The following is a 23,604-nucleotide window of genomic DNA, read 5'->3' on the forward strand; positions in this document are numbered from 1 at the left end:
GACGGGTAGACCTGACTGATGTTCCCTTATCTGACCCCCAAGGGGAACTATATGTCGATGGCTCTTGTTTCAAGCTACCAGATGACACTACCACTGCAGCTTATGCAATAACAACATTACACACTGTAGTTGAGACATCCGTATCCCACACCAATCGGCCCAAGGTGCAGAGCTGGTTGCCCTCCTTAGGGCTTGCGAGTTGAGTGAGGACTGACTGTCAATGTCTACACCAACAGCCAGTATGCCTTTTGGTGGCCCATAATTTTGGGCGCCTCTGGGCTGAGAGAGGGTTTTTGACCTCGAATAGGCTGAGGATACAGCATGGCCCATTGATACTTAGACTGTTATCTGCATCAACACTTCCTGATGAGTTGGCAATAATAAAATGTACCGCTCACAAAGCCATCACAGGTGACACTGGGAGGGAAAATGTGTTTGCAGACCAAACAGCTAAGGAAAAAGCTTGATAAAAGATTAAAAAGATGTTTGCGGCAGGTCTCACTAGATGGGTTCCAGACAATGGGATGTTCGAGGACACATTGGAAAATGTCAGGGAAATACAGAGGGAGGCAACTGTGGATGAACTGGCAATATGGGAAGAAAGGACAGGGTGTCTAGACGAGGATGGGTGTTGAACTGACTGGTCTGGGAAACAGAGATGGTTGCTGCCAAATGCATATGTACTCCCTGTTGTGACTATGGCCCGTGGTCCCGCACATATTAGTGCCAAAGGAATATGTAAGCTACGGGACCCAGTATGGCAGAATGATAATATCTCTAAGGTAGCCACACACCTAGTGAAGCACTGCATTTTCTGTCTGAAACATAACCCTGGGAAAGGTACTCCTTCACCCGCAGGTAACTTTGCACCACCTTCCTTCCTTTTCGAGGTCCTCCAGATGGATTTCATCGAAATGGAACGGGTGAACAACTTGAAGTATGTGCTGGTAGTGATTTGTGCATTCAGTAAATGGATTGAGGCTTACCCCACTAAGGAGAATACGGCTATGGCGACGGTGAAGGCACTCTTAAAAGAGTTCTTCCCGCGCTACGGATTGCCAAGTGTGATTTGGAGTGACAACAGAAGTCACTTCAATTCAAAAGTCATTGAATTGGTGTGCCAGGGCTTAAGCAGAAGTTTCATGTACCAAACCACCCTAGTCAGCAGGCCTAGTTGAGAAGTACAATGGTATTCTCAAACTTAAGCTAGCAAAAATTCATGAAAGCACAGGATTGCAATGGCCAGATGCGTTACCCTTGGCTTTGTTATCTACTAGGGAAACTGCGCATTCTAGAACAGGGTTGTCCCCATATGAGGTGGTCTTTGGATGCCCTGCTAATGTCTGGGGCGTTCTGAGACCCAATTGCTTTTCCGAGGTAGAGTATCCAATGCTTATAGATTATTTGTATGAGTTGTCTAAAGATCTTCATTCATCCACCAACAGATTCACCCCATGCTGCAACCAGTACCAGAAGGGCCCGGGCATCAGCTACAGCCTGGAGATTTTGTTCTTGTCAAGAACTTTCAACGGAAGAACTGCCTGGAGCCGAGGTGGAAAGGGCCCCTCCTCGTCTTGCTTGCCACCCGCACCGCCGTGAAGCTTGAGGGCCAAAAAATTGGGTTCACAGGACTCATGTAAAGAAAGTGCCTCTCCCGCTTCCGTATGACCGGTGGATTCTCAGTGGCATTGCTGACCAGGAAGGAGAGCGGGTGCCCCGCTGTGTTCACTTCTCTGAAGCACAATTGAGGTGTGGGCGGACGGATGAACAAAGTTATTTTAGCCGTGTTGGAGGTGGTCCCACCAGAGATAAGGGCCGCCCCGGATAACCCTGCTTCCAATGCACCCGAGTCTGAGTCTCAATGCCCATCTGACCCTGAGTTTCACCCCCCTTTTTGCGGCCCCGAAAGAAGGACGGGGCACCAGGAGAAAAGTCTAGGAGTTAGGGAAGGACTTGAGTTTAGGGTGTAGGTGCCGTGCTTAAGGTGCCTTTATTGTATTAGAGTGAACTACACTGGTGCACTGCCCTGGACACTGGACAGGATCGTTGAGGGTACTTGCCCAGGAGGGAGCGTGCCCTATCTTTAAAGAAGAGGATTTGTTTTTCTGCAAGAGCTGCGATCGCGCAGCTACCCCGTGGGAGTGGCTCATAGCACTGTCATTGATGAACAATAGGAGTCTACCAGCGAGGCTCTAGATGGACGCCGGGTGATTTGTGCGCCCCTGGTACTGTTGTAGCAATAGTGGCTCCAGCTTGTGACTTTTCCCATGTGACACATATAAGTTGCCTTTGAAGTTTTATAAATGTATCCCTTTGGTCGCCCAATCCATGATGCGGAGAAGCCCTTTGCGGCTCCGAGTCCCACTTCAGATGGGCCTGTTTGGTCCACTTGGTCCACTAACAGTAAAATAGTGTTTGTTGCGATAATTTTGCTTTCTCTGATTTTTGTATTTGGGGTGCTGTACTTCCTAGAAGAGAAATAACCTGTGCATAATTGGATAAGTACAATGCCAGACCCTCCTGAACATATTTTTGGTACCTTAGCGCCTCATAAAGAAGAACACCGGAAGTCCTATAAGGATAATATTTTTATTCAAATGTTGCATCAAACCCATGTTGCCTATAATACGACAAAATGTTGGGTGTGGGTTGTTACTTTCTGTCACACATCGAAGTGAGAACTTGTTGCCTATGCCCTTATCCTATGTTAATAGTTGTTAGGGGTGGTTCACCTTACATAGTATGATCTGCTCATTCTCTCAGATTGACTCCTTGGAACAAAGAGGCACCAGTTCCCGTTCCTTGACAAAGAATGTGTATTCCCAACGTAGGGCCCCACCTGCTGTTTCCCCTGAAAATTAGCGGTTTGATCGAGTATTCTTGAGTTCTTGCCTCAGGGCGGCAGATCGAGGTAGAAAGGCAAACAGGACAGAGATAGGTTCTTGCAGTTCTATGTATCAGAATATTACCAATCCTTCCAAGCCCGCAATGTCACCGAAGATAAGCCCATACCCCTGGATACCCAAATGTCTGGCCTTTATCCCACTGCCTAATGTTTATTTTGTTTGTGGTGCTCGTGGATATGTGTGGATCCCTGAGGGATGGTCCGGGCGGTGCTACCTTTCCTATCTCCTTCCCCCAGTTTATATAACCCCTCCAGACTACCACAAACTCATCACCTCCAGCGTGGAGGTGTCCTAGCCTCCCGATTTAAGAGGATGATTTGTACAGACGACAAAGACCAGACTGACACGACCTTGCAATAGTTTTCTGACGCAATCAAAGGCATTTTACCCTTCTGGGGCCCTATGGCCAATAGCCTCAATATTAGATGGCTCACCCGGGTGGTGGAGGGGGTTATCAATATGACGCCAGGAATACTGACCAACATTACAGTAGAGCTTCAGACAATGAGACTTGTTGCTCTTCAAAATCGGATGGTTTTAGACGTCAATCCTGCAGATAGGGGTGGAGCTTGTCGCGTCATCGGTAGCAGTTGCTGTGTCTACATTCCTGATCATGCCCCCAATGTGTATTCTGCAATACAGAAGCTCCACAAGCTTGCATCTGATATTCATCAAGATAATGGGTCATGGTCCTTGACAGTGTGGTTCTGGGGTCTGCTGACTTCATGAAGTTGGAAGATACTACTGGTCCTATTAGCTATCGCCGTTGCTATCTTTACATGTTGCTTATGTATCAATTGCCTAACAGTCTGTTGTACCTATTGTATGAGCAAACTTACCCCTGCCCCTAAATTGTCAGGATGTGCTAATAAGTTCTCTACTATGATGATGCAGGATATCCAGGACATAATACTCATCGACGACGGCATATTCGAATACAATTTCCCCTCCCAACTTAGAATTGTACAGACCCTACCAGTTTGTCCAATAAAGCATTTAGCCACCCATGCTAAAAGGAGGGTATGTTAGGTTTGAAAATCCCATCCCTGTAACGCACTCATTTCATGCTATATTAGGTTAGCATTGTATGGCTAAATATACACCATTTGTATTCACGTTATGCAACCCACTGAGTTAACCCCGTAAAGTGCAAAGCTTGAGTTAGCAAGCGTGACTCCATTTTGTTTTTCGTAATCCCTATTAAACTGCTTAGGCTGTGCCCAAACTAGGTGTCAATTTTCAGTATTGCTTGCATCAGCAGAACACTGTACTTCGTTATTATTTTCTCTCCTGTTCAAGGCTGCTTCCTGACTTACTAATGAATAGGCCAGTCTGCCTTTGCATACCTATCCGAGTGTGTACTTCTTCTCCCACATTAGGAGACATTGAGACCCAGCGCTGTAGCCTTGAATCGCAAATAACATGTACCCATCTGGCAGGTGGTCGGTCATCTTTCTGCGCATCTTTGTTCATGTTCGGCCCAGGCTGGTAATTTTCCATTGTGGGCGTGGTTCGAGGCTCCTCGGGAGGAATTATTACTCACTGTAGACTGTTGGGAGGTCAGTCTCTTGGTAGACATCTTAGGGTGCAGGTCAGATTGGACTCCTCTGCAGAATATTGCTAATAAATGTATGTTTGTATTCTCTACTGTCTGACCGACTCTTCGTTCTTGGGAAGGCATAGCAGGTGGTTGTAAATAACCCAGGTGGCCCTTAAGGGCCACTTCCTTCAGCCCTCATGACTGCGGGGGGTCTGCTTAGCCCCCCACTTTGATTAAAAGATAAAGCCCCTGGGAGGTGACGGTCCCCGGGCCAGTGGAGGAGGCCGTACAGGCATCCCCCGCATTTATTTTAAAAGAAGCCCTGGGAAGGTGGTGGTCCCCGGGGAAATCAATGAACCCCAGGAGTGGGGGATGTGTGCCCCCCTCCTTTATTTTAATGCCCCCAGAACCTGACCCACCTGGGAGACAATTAGAAACAAAGTTCACGAACCTGCGCTTTGTTTTTCAAAAACCTTCAGCAGGATCCCACCAAAACGTATTTTTTTAATGCATTTTTGGGCCCTGCAGTGTTCCTGTGGGACCCTCCCGCCCCCAAGAGGCCTAGGGGGTCAGGGTACTTCTACCCTGCCCCCTTTTGTTTTCTTTTACATTTTTTGTTGGACTCGTCTCCAAGCCGAGCCCCAAGATGGCGTCAACACTTCCTGGTTGAAGTGATGGCAGCCAATCAAATTTCAGTAGGATTTCAGTTGGATTTTGGGCGCTTAGCTATCTATATTTTTTAAACTTCAATATATCTAAAACTACTAAACAGACTTACACCAAATCTCAACAAGCCCACTTTCTAAACCAACGTCTAGCTTTCTGCCAAATTTGATGTGATTCTATTCAGCTTTTTGGGCTGTAGTCATGCTCAAAAATTGAACAATTCCCTTTGACACAACATGGGGAAACAAGTTTTGGGACCCCCCTTTTTCTCAGCCCCCACTTGACGTATCACCCTGAAACTTTCAACAAAACCAGCAGAACCAAAAAGGGTATGTTTTTTGACAATTTTATGAAGCTTCCTCAAGCAGCGCCAAAGTTATTGGCAAAACAAAGAATGCTTTTCCTATGGAATTTTTATTGGCTATCGGGAGTAGGTAATATATATATATGACTGATTATCTCTGCTAGAAACAGTTTGTTGGAACGCACATCACAATACTTCGACTATTTTTTACAAGATCACATCACGACATTACCATCGTGTATACGTGATACGAAAACTGATGAACTTTAAATGGAATAAGAACTATTTACTTATGGCACTTGATGTGACTTCACTGTTTATAAGTATTAGACATTCAGATGGATTACAGGCTTTGGGTCATTATCTTGAAAAAAGACCAGAACGAGAAATTGAACATAATCATATGCTGACAAAAATGGTTAAATTTTGTTTAAACAATAATATATTTATGTTCAACAATATCTTCTATCAGCAGACAGGAGGGCGATGGGGCCAGCTTCTCTTCCAGCTGTGCATGTCTGCACATGGGCTGGTGGGAGGAGCTGGTCCTAGGAGCCAAGCATGTTCCATATACCCACAAGAACATAAAGATGTGGTTACGATTTATAGATGACCTGTTCGTAGTCTGGGAAGTAACATAGAGGAGGCTAACGAATTGGTAAAGGCCATCAATATTAATGAGATTAACTTACATTTCACAGCCACAAAAAGCCAAACCACTGTGAACTTTTTGGCTAGACAGGTATACATTGATAATCACAAAATTAAGACACAACTATATAGAAAAGAAACATGTGGAAATTCGGCCTTCCAAGCCAGCAGTTCCCACCCGACACTTAATAAACAGCATACCGTATGGAGAGATGTTACGCCTGAGGCGTATCCACAGTAACCATAGAGATTTGACAGTAGCACAGAGAGTTAGTTGTGTCAGATTTATGGAGTGGGGCTACTCTGACAAAATTATAAATGATGCAATTTCAAAATCTATGACCGAGAAAAGACAAGAGCTACTGAGGGACAAACAAGTCAGGTCCATAACTGATATATAAAAGCCAGAGATAGAGATTGACAACACTCCGAGAGGCTTCAGGATAATTATGGAATACAGTAGACAGCAGAAACAGCTATAGTTCATTATCAAACGCAATTGGCCACTTATACGTAATGACCCTGTCATTGGTCCACTGTTACCACCGAGAGCATTAATTACTTATAGCAGAGGACCATCTATGCGTGATGATTTAGTTAAAATCAGTCCAGAAGTCATTGAGGGAACCAGTTGGCTGCAAACCCACAAGGAATTTTAAAAATGCAAGTCTTGCAAAGCATGCCAGCTTATCATCAATAGAACAACATACCAAACTTCATTTAGTACCAGGGAGCACAAAACCACAAAACTTCTGACCTGCAAGACTGCGTATGCAATCTATGTGTTATACTGCCCGTGTGGTTTACAATACATTGGAAGCACCAAGCTACAAGTACATAAAAGGGTGCTCCAACACATGCGGGCTATAACAAACCTGGATAACACTTACCCAGTGGCACGCCATTTCAGGGAAAAACACAAATCCAATAGTCTTGATCTTCGATACTATGTGATTGATTCAGTACCTCCAAGTAGAAGAGGGAGGAATAGAGAGTCCACACTGAGAAAACTTGAAACGAGTTACATCATTGAAATGGATTCTAAGCATCCCAGGGGATTAAACATATCGAAGGATCTATATACATGCCTGTGATAACTGAAGTATAAGATTTAAGATTAAAGGAGGTTTTAACTAATATTCGTCTGCTTTTTATCCGATATTTAACTATTTACATTTTATGTGTCTATTTAGATATATTTTGTGGGCCCGATTCACAGAACTAACTTAAGAAAAAATCCTAAACTTACTACCATTTTGGTATTCACAGAATGCACTTACTGCTTTTGGTATTCACAGAATGCACTTACTACTTTTGGTATTCACAGAATGGATTTACGACTACTAACTTTACGTCCGCACTCGGGCCCGAAATTCCGGCCCAGAGGAGGAGCTTCCGGCCCAGAGGCGGGGCTTCCGGGCCGGAGGCGGAGCTTCCGGCCCAGAGGTGGAGATTTTGGCCATGGCTAAATCTCCGCCACTGGCCGGAATCCCCACCTCTGGGCCAGAAGCTCCGCCTCCGGGCCGGAAGCCCCACCTCTGGGCCGGAAGCTCCGCCTCTGGGCCAAAATTTCCGGCCCGAGTGCGGACGTAAAGTTAGTAGTCGTAAATCCATTCTGTGAATACCAAAAGTAGTAAGTGCATTCTGTGAATACCAAAAGTAGTAAGTTTAGGATTTTGTCTTAAGTTAATTCTGTGAATCGGGCCCTATATGTTTATTTATATGGAGTGTGATATTTATTTATTGGAGACGCTGACACATACACGCATGTCCAAAAAAGAAATCCCTATTATTAAGCAAACAACAGCCCATGAACGCATCAAATGCACATACTGGTATTCCTACAAGATTGAGCAGATAGCGGGTGAGATGGAATTGTTCGAATAGTTTAAATGAGACCATTAGTTAAATTTTGGCATTGGAGCCCCAAGCCATATAAATTAACATATATGTCCCAACCATTCATAAAGATGTATAGAAATATAAAAATATAGATATACAAAAACATGTATATAAAAAACACAGAAAGAATCAACACTAATGGTGTCGCAAAAACCCACTATGCACTTATTCACTTTAGTCACTTTTGCACTTTGCACTACAGCAATTTTTTACTTGTAGCAATGCGTACATCTGAGACATGTTGCAATAGAAATATTGACAATGGAGGGAGGAAAACTCTAATGTGCCATGTGTAAAAATTGCATTTTACGAAAATTTAGTAAATAAAGGGACATAGGCTAGAACATCTCCACAAGATAACTTTGATCATTAAGGGCCTAAACTGTTACGAGGTGTTAACAAAATCTCATATACATGGCTAACAGCAACATGTTGAAAACAATTGTATTTTACTGTGACATTTTGATTGATTGAAATGTTTTAAAATATTTTAGCCATGAATGATTTTTAGCCTGATTTTAGCCTAATTTTAACCTATATGTCAGACACGCAATATATAGAAGTAACCACCATGGTTTGCACTTAAATGTCTTTTATGTTCATTGCTTAAGACAAAATCTTAACTTAAGTCTGTCTTAAGTCTGTCTTAAGTCTGTCTTAAGTTTGTCTTAAGTCTGTCTTAAGACTGTCTTAAGTCTGTCTTAAGACTGTCTTAAGTTTGTCTTAAGACAAACTTAAGACAAAATCCTAACTTCTGTGAATACCAAAAGTAGTAAGTTTAGGATTTTGTCTTAAGTTAGTTCGGTGAATCGGGCCCTTGGAGTTTCTGTACCAGCCAGTAAAAGTAATCATGGAGAGCTAGAATTACCGGTCCAATTACCATGTTCCTGGATCCTGGTAATGAACATCATAGTAGTGAGAAAATAAATGCTTCCACATCACTTGACCAGGTTTCTGGTTCTTGCTAAACTGGGGCACAAAGGGGGGCGTGGCCAACTGCTGAGCATGGTGGACATGAGCTGAAAGAGCTCCTTCCCCAGCCCTGACACTCAGCTAGATATCCTGTGCCCCGCTGGACCCGCGAGGCTGGGACACACATCCTGAAACTGCGGACCTTCCCTGGAGCCGGCGGCTGTAACCTGGTTGCCTGATCTGGATGGATTGGCCTCACTCTGTGCTGAAACCGGACGGCCGGAGCCACGCCGAGAAGAAGAGTGGAGTTGAATGTGCTGTGCGGCGTAAGCCGAGAGCCCCGCTGTATTAACAGTGCTCCGGGGCAAAGCTTGCATGGATTTTTGGTGATGTTACCTCTGATTGGCGTCGTTTTGTGATGCGATAGTAGAAAGAATTACTGGGAACTACGGCGTCACACTAACGACCACTGAGCGTATAATGGCAGACGCAGCTGATTGAGCCTGGAACCAGCACGACTAAGGCCCCGGGTAAGAGGAACTTGAGCATGAGTGGGCGCACTTGTAGCGGACTTGAGAGCAGCTGTGACCGCCGCTGCATCCCCTCCCCCCTCCTGATTGCACCGAGTGCTGCCTGCTGCAGGGGTGAAGATCGACAATGAGTAATGGCCCAAGAGACTGTGTGGGGGAGTCATAGGAATTGAGCTAGATATAGCTGCTCCCTGGGACATGCTGGGGGCTAAAATCCATGGCGGACATCCATAATAGTGTTAGACGCATGCTGCCTGCACCTTGATGACTGTGCAGTGTCTTTGGGGTGCTAAACATCGCGTTGGGATAGACCTCACTGATGAACATTTGTGCCTCAGTTCACGGATACACGAGTGCTGCTACTGATACCGTTATCCGCCTGCAGACTACCCAGGCTGCAGGAAAGCGCACTGGCTTAGTTTGAGGGTGAAGCCGGGCCTATTATTGCCAGGACTGTTCCAATATCTGTGGGTGACATGGCGGGTAGCGGCTGAGACGGTGCCCATGAGGAATGTGCAGCCACTGGGCGCAGGGCTCTGAAGACCTGTGGCATAAGGAACCAGGGCCTATGGAAGTGGTTTGAGTGCACCAGAGACCTGCGCTGAACTGTGAGTCTGAGCTGCGGGGTGTAGCGCCCCAGAGGCCCCCCAGGTGCCCACCCTGGAGCAACGGCAGATGGGCAGACGCCGCGGCGCGATGGGGCGCAATCAAAAGAAACAAGCGGATCCCGCCGTGGACGGTGAAACGCAACACACGTTTGGCAGTGACCCCTCCAATGCTTCAGACAGTGATGTGATACCCCCTACTGGTGTGGATCCCCATGATGCTAAATTAGATCTGATATTGAAAGAAATACGAGACTCACGAACGGCGCTGGAGGCGCACATGGGAGCGATGTCTACTAACCTCAACCTACTACAAGCGGATCACCAAAAAACTTGCGGACAAGGTCAAATCGAACAAACTAGCGATGGATGATCTCATTCCCCAGCAGACCCAGCACTCCACCCAACTCGAACAATTTCAACGTCAATTGAAGGGATTACAGGACAGGGTGGAAAATGCGGAAGGGAGGTCCCGCCGCAATAACGTTCGCATCCTTGGAATTCCGGAGCGCAGCGAGGGATCCAACCCTACACAGTTTGTTGAGGACTGGCTGAGAGACCATGTGGCGACGGAGGGCCTGACATCCTTGTCCAGTGTGGAGAGGGCGCACAGGGTGCCTTCCAGACCTCCTCAACCAGGTGCACCTCCCCGCCCGCTGATAGTGTGCATCCTACACTACAAAGACCGCAACACTATCCTGCGGGCTGCCAGAGAGAATGCCCCAGTGCGTTTTGAGAACAAGACAATCTCTCTCTATCTGGATTTTACACTGGCGGTTCAGAAAGCTAGAGCTACTTTTTGGGGAGTCAATTAAAACCTACGTGAATGCAACCTAAAATATGCGCTATTGGTCCCTGCTAGGCTAAAGGTCGTCCACGGTCAAAAATCATATTTTTTCGACAATCCAGAGGCGGCACCGGACTAGCTCTTAATACCTTTCACACCAGAGACTTCCAGACTTCACTCCCGTCGGGACAACTGCGTCGTGCCTCCCCGATGCGGTCGAGCGGACTGCCCCGCTCGGGAAATAGCGCTAATAAGATCACCGTGGACACTGGACCAACGTCGGAACAGATCACGACTAGTCAGCAAGATGCACTCCTTTCAGCAGTAGCTCTGGCTGCTCATGATGCCTGGGCGGCTGCGACTTCGGAGCACTCATCGGACGGTGACACAGTGCGTTCTGACTCTGAAAATAACATAACACTGTTCCCCTCGATTACGCCTCAGGTTGCCAGGGACTTCTAGGGCTGTACTCCGAGACGGCTGGGAGTGGTAAAGTATACAGTGACTTTACAATATGTACTCCAAAAGGTGGCTGCTTTGTGGGTCCAGAGAGTTACTAAGCTTTATAGGGAAGTGTGCTAATGTAACAAGGATAGATTTGAATGAGTAATATGTTGTACTTACGAACTATCGCAGTCTTGGCCTTTTCCCCCCCAGGCGATTGCGATGATGCCTTTATTGTTTGTATTCCATGTTGGATATGGGGGAACCTAGTGTTGGGGATTTTTTATATCGATGCATGCTCGGCTTATAGACAATCTATGTTTGTAGGATTTTGGCTACCACAGAACACACGGCAGTTACGCTCATCACGTCCCGATGGCATTACATAACACATACACCTACTGCACGTGGAACGTGAGGGGCTTGGGTTCCGTACATAAAAGGCACCGGGTCCTGGCACAACTTAACAGGAGAAGGGCTGCTATAGCCTATTTGCAGGAAACTCACCTTAACGCGGATGACACAGCTAAACTGCTGAGAAAATGGAGGGGACAACTGTTTGCTACTACATATTCCGCTTTCTCTAGCGGAGCGGCAGTGTGGATACGGAATAACGTCCCTTTTAAACTCCTAGAGCAGAGAATAGACGCCAACGGAAGATATGTGTTACTTCATGGTTTGTTAGATGGGGCTCATGTAGTTCTGGGCTGTGTATACGCACCCAACATTGATAAGGATAAATACTTAACTACACTGGGCACAGCCTTGACGGACTGGACTGAACATCCTTGGGTCATAGGGGGCGACTTCAATGCTGTGTTGGATATTGTCCTAGATAGATCACACCCCGCATTACATGCCACTGAAAACAGGCAGAGGTGCTTACGAGATGGGTGGAGGGATGGGATCTCCATTTTATTTATTTAGAAATCTGTTTATTGAGTTTTGGAAGGTTTACATCAAATCATGAAACAGGATAATGTGCAGCGACATTTAACTCATAATTAAGTATTCATACTGGCATACAAATAACTGCAAGGATGAGTGCACCTCTCGATTCCTGATCACAATGAAGGCCCCCGCGACAGTGACTTCAACCATTGAACCATTATACATCCTGGAGCCTTACCCCATAAGGGGTGACCCTAAGGTGAAAGTTTTACTATTGCACCCAATCTCCCCTAGCATTTCTCCATAAACAGATAACAGATTTATATATCAATAACAGGGACTAAACAGTTGGATAACTATCTCCCCTGTAAACCAACAACAATGATAACAGCAGCAATGTCCGGCTTTTGTCCAAGTATCATCCAATCAACACCCCGGAGGGATGGGATCTCCATGAATTATGGCGGGCGAAGCACCCTGGGCATAGGGTGTACTCCTTTTACTCACCAGAACAAAAATTGCACACTCAAATAGATCAGTTCCTCTGCTCCGGTGCCCTGTTGGGGTCCATAACCTCGGTGCTCCACATGGGTAAAACCCTGACAGACCATAATCCAGTGGAATTGACTATTCAGTGGGGCAAGGTTCCAAACCCCATACCATCTTGGAAATTACAACCCGCAATGCTGGAGGACCAGGTCTTCCGCAATGCCCTCTCAGAGGCGATTACCCATTACTTTTCAGAGAACGCGGGGTCTGCTAGCACTCGCCAGATGGAATGGGATGCCTTTAAAATGGTCATCAGGGGAGTGGCTATTAGCACCAAGGCGGGGGTGCGACTTGCTCTCATAGATCAACTTTCTAGACTAGAGGGTAGCTTGGCCGCATTGGAGGGTGAGGCAGCGGGTACGAATGAACAATTAACACAATTGTGGGAGGCTAATATTCAATAAGCAGAACTGCTTGAGGAAGTACAGGTTGTTGATTACCGACTGTACACACAGAAATTGCACACACAGGCTTATAGGTTGGGGCCCTTGCTGGCGCGGTTGGTTCGGAATGCCCCACTGCCCACACCCATACTCAAAATTAGAAATGGGAAGGGTACTGTGGTGACTACGCAACTGGACATCAATTCCGCATTCAGGGACTATTACGAGCACCTATACGGCCTGCCGCCTGGACTTCCTGATACTGAATTTGACCACTTATTTGACAGTTTAACCCTCCCGCAACTCATACAACAACAACATGATGACTTAATGAGACCAATAACTGGTGCTGAAATCCAGCAGGCAATTAAGGCCTTACCTCGCAATAAAACCCCAGGGACTGATGAACTGCGGGTTCAATTTTACACGGTGTATGCCGAATTATTAACTCCACATCTGCAATGCATATACCAAGAATCACTGGAAGAGGGTGGCCTACCTACTACTACATTGCAAGCGTTAGTAGTCTCATTATTAAAACCTGGGAGAGATGCACTGCTCATATCAAGCTATAGACCCTTGTCGCTCCTCAACACGGACTACAAAATTCTCAGTTAGTTGCTGGCCACTCGCCTTGGCCGGTTTATCCCCACACTGATCAGTGTGGGTTTGTATCTGGTAGGAACACTGCACTCAACATCAGACGCCTACACTGGGTCATGCTGGGCACACTAGACACGGGAACTAGGGAAGGTTGTATATCCCTTGACTTGAGGCAGGCGTTCGACTCCTTACGCTAGGATTATATGTTCGGTGCACTCACCCGCTTTGGTATACCTGAGGAATATATAGCGTGGGTGCGCTTATTATACAAGAACCCCACAGCGCAGGCGCGCACGGGTCAGCATATTTTGGGGCAATACGTGGTGGCACGGGGAACCAGACAGGGTTGCCCCTTGTCACCGCTACTGTTTATTCTGGCGTTAGAGCTGCTTTTACATAGCCTTCGTGCTCTCGCCGCCTGTTAGGGAATAGCACGTGGTAGCACGACCCACACCGTCTCGGCGTACACAGCTGATCTCATTCTTTATATCAATGACATGGATGCGGATCCTCACCCAATGCCCTCTATTTTTGCGTCTTTTCAAGGTCTATCTGGCCTGGCTATTAATGCTACCAAGTCGTATGCATATTTCTTTGATGGTGCTGAAAGGAGCGGGCGTTTCAAGTTTGGCTCCTGGACCTTCCATATAGCACCTGATACATTTAAATATCTCGGGATACAAATCTATCGTAATACCGGGGACCTCCTGGATGGCAACATTATGCGAGCGATCGCCGCTCTCAAATCTCAAATTCAGTTCTGGGTCTCATTGCCCCTCTCGGTAGTGGGCAGGGTGGCCATTATGAAAATGGTGCTGCTACCGCGGCTCCTTTATTATTTACTTACCGATACTTGTCCCTGCGAAGATTTTTAATATATTGAATTCTCTGTTATCAGATCTAATATGGGGCACAGGGTGGAGACGTGTTAACCTAGTGAAACTACAACTCACCACGACATGAGGGGGGCTGGGGGTGCCGGATTTACATGCATATTGCTTGCCAGCTGCGATGGCTGGCATATTGGCTGGCAGGACGTAATTTTCAAGAGTTGGATATGACGTCACAGGAATGGGACAAGGGGGTCACCCACAGGCTCTTACGAACACAGACCCCCCTATTGCCATCAACGCCCCACTTGTTGAAACTAGCTATTGCTTACTGGCGGAGTGCTGTGAGGTACACTGGTCAGAGGACGCCGTATGCCCCCACTATTCCACTAATGGGGAACCCTACCCGCTCGTGACTGACGCAGCGACCATGGACTGGAAAGAGAATCACCACAGTGGGGGAGTTCTTTTCTGAGGGTGTGTTAATGCCACATGCCTACATGCACATATATCCAGATATATACGCACCACATGGTCACCCGAGGGTATTGAACCAGCCACGAATGCATTACTTACCATGCAATACCTAATGGAAAATGGGGCACGGCTGACGAGGTGGCTAACCCACGGAATTTGCACTGAGAAAATGGTCTCCTTACAGCCGCTACGTGATAAATGGGATGGAGACGTAGGCCGTGCATTTACAGACAAGGAATGGGACACTATACTGGGTTACCCCAAGAAGGTCTCTCGAAATCCTTAGTTTAAATTTATCCATTTGATGTTACTGCATAGGGCTTACCTGACCCTGCACAGACTGAGCGCTATGTTTTCGGGAGCGGACAATGCATGCCCGCGGTGCCGTGCCCCCGACGCGGGGTTGGTACATATGCTGTGGGATTGCCCTAGTCTGGGACACTACTGGGCGACAATCTGTAAAATACTGATGACTATAGCCCTGGTGCGCCAGAACGACACATTGGAATACTGCATACTGGGTCTGGGGCCCCGTGATAAGAAGGGTGCCTCTGCTTGCCGTTTTGCCAATCTTGCACTCCTGCTGGCTAAGAAGGCCATAACTGCTAGATGGAAAGCTAATAGAGCCCCGTCCCTGCAGGACTGGCAAACGGAAGTGCTGAGGTGGGGTAGGGCGGAGGGGGCTGAACTGAAACGTGAGGAATATAGAGGACTAAGGAAAACACCAATTTCGTTGGGTAGGTACTCTATGATAGTGGAATATGCTGCGTTAGACGTCTTGTCCTGTTGAGGCGGGCTCGGATTATTGTCTGGGGGCTTACTCCACAAAAATAGGGCCTGTGAGCTCCTCTCGATCCTTGTGGGATACACTGTGTGGATTGACAGGACTATGCAGACTACCTGAGTCAGTCCTCGGAGCCAAGTTACATACAGCTGCGGATGTGAGAAATGTGAAGACATTACTGGTGGGTGTTTAGGGCCGAGCACGCGGGGAGGGAGGGTGGATGTGAGTTTTTGCTAGAAATGTTATGATTGTATTAGAAATTGATAGATTTGTTTGATCATGACACGTTTGACCGGATTCTTAGCGTAGAGGTAACTGTCGATAATTCTTCATAATTTTCTTGCCGTTTGGGACGCATTAGCGACATTAGACCACTACATGATTCCACGAGGGGACTGTCGTGGATGTACGATATTGGTGCTATGTGATATTCTACATTGCTTGTCAATCTGTGACCTATGTAATGCATTTATGTGTCCATATATCACTGTATGATGTACGGCTCAATGCTGTGTGTAACTCAATAAAAACAATTTTTTTTAAAAACAAACAACTGGGGCACAAAAAAATCGCCACATGTCTACTTGTAACCATTCTTAGCAAGAAAATAAACTATTTTTTGTAAGTTTCTAAACTCGTAATATTACAATCGCAAACTGGTGTTACAAGAAATATTCTTTATCAAATGTTTTCCACTGCAGATTGCAACATGCAAGACTGTAGAAGTTCATCTTTTTATCACCACCACCCTCTCCACCCCACCCAGAAGGAACCCTTTTAGATCCTATATCTGTACGTGTTTATCTCAGTATGAGTATTCATGAGAAGAAATGCTTTGTGGAGCTCTACGTTGGCGAGTACAAGTGGGGAAGGGAGTAGGGAAGGAAGCCCACGTTGCCTCTGGTAAGAAACGATGAAAGAAACAATCTGGAATTCATAGCAATCGCCTCTGTGTAGCAATTTAGTTGAAATAGGTACCCACACTCTTTCAGCATACAAACCACTGAACACAAGCAGCGCGCTACTGGACCTGAATTTAAACAGCTTTCCATCAATAACGCAGAAGCGTTTCTGATAAGAAGCATGACAAATGGCGCAAGCGGGCCTGCATTTAATACGTTTATCAATTCAGTTTCCTGTAAAGGTGTTTTGGTTTAAGAGGCTGGAAGCTGGGCAAAGGTGTCGGTAAATAACTGTGTTATGAGAAAGATCTGAACGAAGAAGATTGTGAGCAATGTTGTGCATACATCGAGCTTAGATCGCTTCCATTGCAGAGTAGAATTGGAACTAATGCAAGGAAGGAAAAAAAGGCCACGCTCCCTCCTGTTTGGTAATAAGAGACAGCCATAATTCAGGTGCAGTGAGTGGACCCCTCACACTGCAGGACCAAGAAGCCACTGTCACTGCTTTTTATAGCGTGCGTATGTCACCCCAGAGGGCGCCCTGCCGCCGGGGCTTAATTATAAAGAGCAGTAAAGTGTGCTTTAATTCTATAGCTCTAAAAAGAAAACGAGTTATTTAAATTTCGCAAAGGGAGGAGGATAGGAATTCCCTTTCAGGAAGCGGGTCAGGGTGGTTCAAATTGTTGCCGCTAGCTAACTAGTCTCGACCACTGCAACAGTGGAATAGGTAAATTGAGTTCAGAGGCAGAGCAAAAGGACCATGATAGGCAACACAATAAAATTGTATCCTGTAAGTAACTAGGTGCATTCTATACATCGCCTGGTGGATCATGCATAGAGACTTAAAAAGGATTACTTTGTCCACTGGAAGCCAGTGTAGTGACCGCCAATAAGGAGTGATAAGAGTTTGTCTGTTCAGGTTAAAATTCAGACGATCTGCCAGATTTTTAAGTAGTTGAAATCTCCTCATCTTTCTTAGGTGCTCCCATATACAGGCTATTGCAATAATCAAACTTAAATAGAATTAAGGCCTGCTAAAGGAAGAAATGAAATACTGTACATTCTAAAATGAAAGAAGCAGATAGAAAAAACTTTGCTGATTTGGAATATCAGATAAAACTTCTCATCTAAGTTGACCTCCAAATCCTTAACAACGATTTTGGGCGAGGGGGCCCAGATATGACAGGTACCAGGTGTCTGGCCACTGCACCTCCTGACTTAGTGACTGCTGTGGTCTTTTGATACTACGAAAGAGACCCTACGCATTAAATTTCTAATGAGTTGAAGTCTTACAAATACCTAGTCTGATTGGGTCAAAAGCTAAGTAATAAGCCAAGATCCTTATCTTATGGCTATATCAAAGGCTGGCCTTTAAGGTCGATTTTCCTATTCTTGGAACTAAATATTTAAATGTTATTTGCAATATGCTGGGGTTAAACAATGAATTAAGGGAGCTCGGTGTACAGCAGTGAAGTGTCCTGATTTTGAGAGCCTCTCTGTGAAATGTCGTCAGGCCCCTTCATTTAAAGTGCGTTGTTAATTTTTTAAAGAATACCCTCTTATCCCCATAATTAAGCATTATCGCTTCCCGGAGATGTGTTAATACTAAAGTTGGGACGAAACCCTTGGGACATTTTTTAAAATCTTTTCTCGAGATTCACTGGTACCCACAAGTGTCCCAGGAGTTCGCCCCACACAGACACATTCTCCTTTGTCAATGCCCTGTGTCAGAGCGTCAGCTCTTGCAGGGAAGTGGGGTTTTTATGTTTTTCAGTGCCCCAGAGACCCAGGAGTCATAAAAGGAGATCTCACCTACCAGCTGGGGGCTTTTATTTACACATAACCTGAACAACATAAAAAGAGATTTTATGTCCTAATGATTGATTGCATATTTTTTTGTATTACATTTCTTTGGATGTGTTTTTTTACAGATAAAAATATTTGTAAAACAGTCTTTAAGAATATATTATTTCTTTTTGCAAACATTTCAATAAATTATATTAACAGGTCCCCTCTCCCCAGCCTATGTATAATCCACATGGGGTTAACTAAAAATCATATGCAGGTAAACCCAGGCTAAATGTTTTAGGCCAAGAGCTCTCCTAGGTTTTGTGATGGCAATTTTTTCAAAAGGAGGCACAGCAGGGGACACCATAGACATTTTGCTACAGACGGATGCCAGAAGAGTAGTTTGGTCATGTTTTCTTTATCTTTAAGTACCCAAGGGATATCACAGTTTATTTGGTTTCAATTAGTGGTCAAGTAGACGCGGAACTAAAACATTACAATCACACCATCTACGACAGGCTAACATTCTTCACAGAATCTTAATCTTAAACCAAAGCAAGAGCATTGGGGCTGAGACATAAAGGTCCCCTACATAGCTCTGGGGAGCATGTGCCTCTTCCTTGAAGTACCTACAGCAAGCTGTTTGGTTGATTGACCCCCAATTCAACACACATGACAATCATGCATGTGTAGTGAGGTATTTCTGGTATTTAGAATGAAACCCAGAGGGGGGCTCTGTGGTCAGGAAGGCACCTCAAGTTTGCCTCCAATTTTTAGAATGGCTACTGTCATCTCCCCCGACTGTAGAGAACTGACAGTGGTGGCAAGAAAATGATTACACTGTAGGGCAAGACTTTTTCCATATTACCTGCTTCCGGAGCACAGGTTACTAGCTTCTCTGGGATTTGCCATGATTTCATGACTAGAAGACTCGAGTCCCATAGCAGTGGTGAATGGGAGATTTCTTCGAGTTGCATATAAGTCATACATACGGGGAGGGGAGTAATAGTAGAAATCTATTTGTTAGTTCTTTTAGTTGTTAGGCCTTTTACTATCACAACTATTTTGGCCCACACCTTTCCTCACATGCGTCTCCTTTCCCAGTAGTAAGGCTAGTTTAACTGCCTTGAGGTGGAGAACAGGTAGCTCTGGCAATGGGGCACTGAAGTATAGGAATTGTAGACTTAAGTGCTTTCCTTTCTTTGCTCAATATAAATGCTGGCTTCATGGTGGCAGATCATTCTTTTCTGAGCTGCTTCCTGCTTGATCCTATTGATCCCACCTTGGCTACTTTAGCCTTGATCGAGACTCAGGTGAGCCTGTGTGCCAGAGGCTACAGAGAGTCCCTGCTGAGGTGGTCCTCAAGCTCTTCCCAAGACATGGATGCCCTGTGTGTACAGTCTGCCTCGCATTCGGGGGTGGTGGGGGAGGTTGGCCCACTTCTACCTGGGTTGTTTAATTAGCAGGACTCTCACAAGAGCATTGAAAACTTGTTTTTCGACTTTGAGGGATTTTTAGACCCTTTTTAAGCAGGGCATCCTTTGGTGCTCAGTAACTGAAGGGCGCAAATGCACCAGCATGCAGCACCATATTGAAGGAAAGGAACTTTGGGGAAAGTTCTTCAAAAATATATTTCTGCCCTCATTAACTTGATGATGTTGTGGAGTAAGCAGCAAATTCTGCTTTACCTGCACCATTCAAGTACCCAAGATCGGATTCTGATTCTAAAGAGGTTATGGACCCCAATCCTGAGTCTCATTGGAGGAAAGTAGTCCAAGGCACCCAATAGGTTGATGTAATCAAACATAACAGAGATCTGTTGGGGTTTGAAGGTCCTGTTACTGGGGATGTTTTCAGTTCCTCCAGCAGTAGATTTCTTACACTTGAACAAGGCGCTCAGGTTGATAAAACTGGATTGCTCATGATTCTAAGTTGACATGATTCGTTCGAGAGATTTGATTTGCAAAGCGTTCAAAATGTCCTGGTGAATTCTTGGTTACTATTTGCCATTAACCCTTGCCACAGAAGATTACCTCCCTTCTGTTCTCGCTGGTTAGAAAAGTAGAACTGGTTCTAAAATGAGCTTGGCGGCATCTCGTTTTTCATTTTGTTTTACTACATATGCAGTCTTTGGCAACATTAAATGTAGGACCTGAGTGTTGTGGTGTGTGAGAGAAATGTACTATGGTAATCCTAGTGTCCTGCCACAACTAACACTAAAATCCAATTTGAGGCAGTGCCTGCACCCACGACAACCTTAGTGACAGGCACCGTTAGAGCAAAAGCTGAGTTTTAGGCAACCTGATAGTGAATACCCAAAATTGTTTTGCCATCTTGTTAACCTGCTTTAAAGTGCACCCCAAGAGTTAGGTGTAAACCGAGCACACTTGTTAAATAGGCTTTGACACTGTAATGTTCAAAATATGCTCCCTGTAATTGGGGCTTTCCTGGCTGTGGGGGGGAGGGGGGAACAAACAAGGGCCTTGCCCATGTGTCAGCTAACATTTGCCTGAGACAAGAGTGGTCTCTTTGAAGTATGCCCTCAGGTGTCTTAAAAAACATCCCAACAAAACGGTCAAGCAGGATATAACAATAAACAGCATCTACCACATTTATTGTCAAAATGGATGCTCACAACCCCTCCCTATGTATTCTGTCAGGCTCATAGGGGTCATTACACCCTGACAGCATTGGGAAAATCCAACTTCACCATTAAACTGGATTTTTGAAAGCTATTAAAAATAGTTGTTTAATTATTTTCCCAGTTAGACCCATACCACCTAAGGTGCAGTATTGGTATGTAATCTTGCAACCCAGTGTTTAGCTATGGAACAGTAAAAATGGATTTGGAGCCTTTTCACTTTAAGGACATTTGTAACATTAAAGTTTTACATGTCCTGCTTTTAAATAGAGTGCACCCTCTCTTGTGGGCAATAAGACCTAGTAAGGGGTGTACTATTAATACATCAAAAGAAGATTTACGTCTGCCTGGAAGGGCAATTTTCCAATTTGCAGTTTAAACCTTACAGCCAGGCTACAGTGGCAATCCTGCAGTTAGGTTTAGTCTGTCACTGTAGTGGATAACACAATGAGTGCCCAGGCCACCTTTCAAACCCTTCGCCTCAATTGTTTTCAAGCAGGGGGCTCTAGAGAGCCCACGGTAAGATGGCCGCACCTTAGTGCAGCTCGGCCAGCCGTGATTCCACTATCTGTCAGGAATCGTTGTCAATAGCGCCTACCTGATGTCAGACGCCGTGTCCCAGGAGGCCTGCGAGGAAAGAGGCGGAGATTGAGTCCTTATTAGGATGCGCCGCACGTACGATCACGTGCGTAATTCTATTCATTTGGCTTGGCTCTCGGCTGAGAGCGGATTTGAACGTGATGGAGCTCCGCGTTCCGTTTTGTGCGAGTCGTTGCTTTGGAGTACTCCGCACTGTTTGTGCTTGGCTGAGCACCTCCGGTACTCCGTGTTTTTCCCTTGTCAAAGTCCTAGTGGACAGTGGAACGGATATTAGGTATTTCCTTGTCGGGCGTAGTTGCCCAAAGGATCAATTTCACTGCAGTGGTGAGGAAACCGCTAGACTGTGTTCAAAATCTACTCTACTCTGGGGTAGGAGTACAGTGCTGTCAATTGACTAAGAATCCTCTGGAAGGAATCACTTTCACAGTTTAGCTGATGGTTTCTTGGTTGGATTACCATTTTGGAGTGCTTTACGAACTCGCAAAGTGCACAAGACATTTTGCTTACATTTTTGGATATTCCAGAACTATGACATTGCTGAATTGAAGCCTTGTTTGTTTTGTTCATTTTTTTTTCTTATTATTTTTACCCCAACCACAAATAGAACTGGTGTGTATGAAGGGGTTATGAAATGTTGAATGCTCTGTTTCTATGTCAGTATAGAAAGTTAATCTGTTGTTCTCTTTGTGTCTCTAAAAACAGTTGCAGGTTTGACTGATTATAGGATTTGTTCCTGAAGCTAGGGATGGTTATGATAGACGTCAAAGTGGACAAGGTAGATGATGACCTAGTGAGATTTATTGAGAGTAGTGTTGCATGAACTTGTATTTCAACTCTGTGTTCTTGTCTTTTAGGTTCTTCTCCCCGCAGTTCCCATCCTACCCTTTCCCTCATTTGATGGCCCCAATACTCCGTATTATTTAATGGGAGTTGGGGATGTCGAAAGGTGGACCCCTTATTGCATCATCCGGACCCTGAGGAGTACAACCCTGACACTATCCATCAACATCCTTTATTACCACCAGTTAAACAACGTGAAATCGAGTGATATCCACATAATAACTTTGCTAACGCCGGAGGAGAGCGTCGCAGGCTAGCGAGAAGTTCAGTACGATGCTGCACTGCGCATAGACCCCGGAGCGGGCTGGAAAATGGCAGCTGCCATGCTGTGATGACTTAAAGTGTGGTGATCCAGATTGCAGGCGCGGACGGCTGCTGCCGAACCATCAGGTGGGCCATGGAAGACAGAAGCTGCAGATCTTCACGGAGCCTGGTCCAGCCAGGGGTGACAGGCCAGTGACTGATAACGCCACCCCCGCTGGTCCCCTCATCCTCGAGGTGGGGTATACACTTCCCGACGTGCTACAGCGGTGACCCTCAGTGGAGCTCTGCCGGCGGCGGTCTTCAGAGGGCGTTGACCGGATCTCCTGGCCTGCTGGGGCGCGCACAGTAAGTGGACTGTGAGTGTGTGCCCCCGGCGAGGCTCCGAGGCCGAGTTGATCACTGCGGCGGCCCGGGAGCACATTGCGGCACTTGCCGGCACACTGGGGGTGCCGCCCCATGCCCGCGCGCCCTGGGCCTAACTGCTACCTTCCAGACTGGATGAGTCTGCTGCAGCCTTCGTGTAGGAGGTGCGTGCTGGTGGTCAATTGGTGCGACTTCGGCGGCCTGAGGCCCACTGACACTAGCACAACAGGCCCCATAGGGGTATACTGGAGGTGACCACTACTGCGGAGGTCGCGCCGGAGCTGCTGCCCTGGGTGCCGGCATGGGTGGGGCCCCAAAATCACATTTGGCACAACGCTGAGGATTGCTGCGCCGGACCACACCCATGGGAGATTAATAGTCGCTGCTGAACAAAGGTACCTGCACGCACACGCTGCCTCTCACTGGTGTGGGCCACAGTGGG

The sequence above is a fragment of the Triturus cristatus genome, chromosome 6, assembly GCF_964204655.1.
Source record: "Triturus cristatus chromosome 6, aTriCri1.1, whole genome shotgun sequence".
In the NCBI taxonomy this organism is placed as follows: Eukaryota; Metazoa; Chordata; class Amphibia; order Caudata; family Salamandridae; genus Triturus; species Triturus cristatus.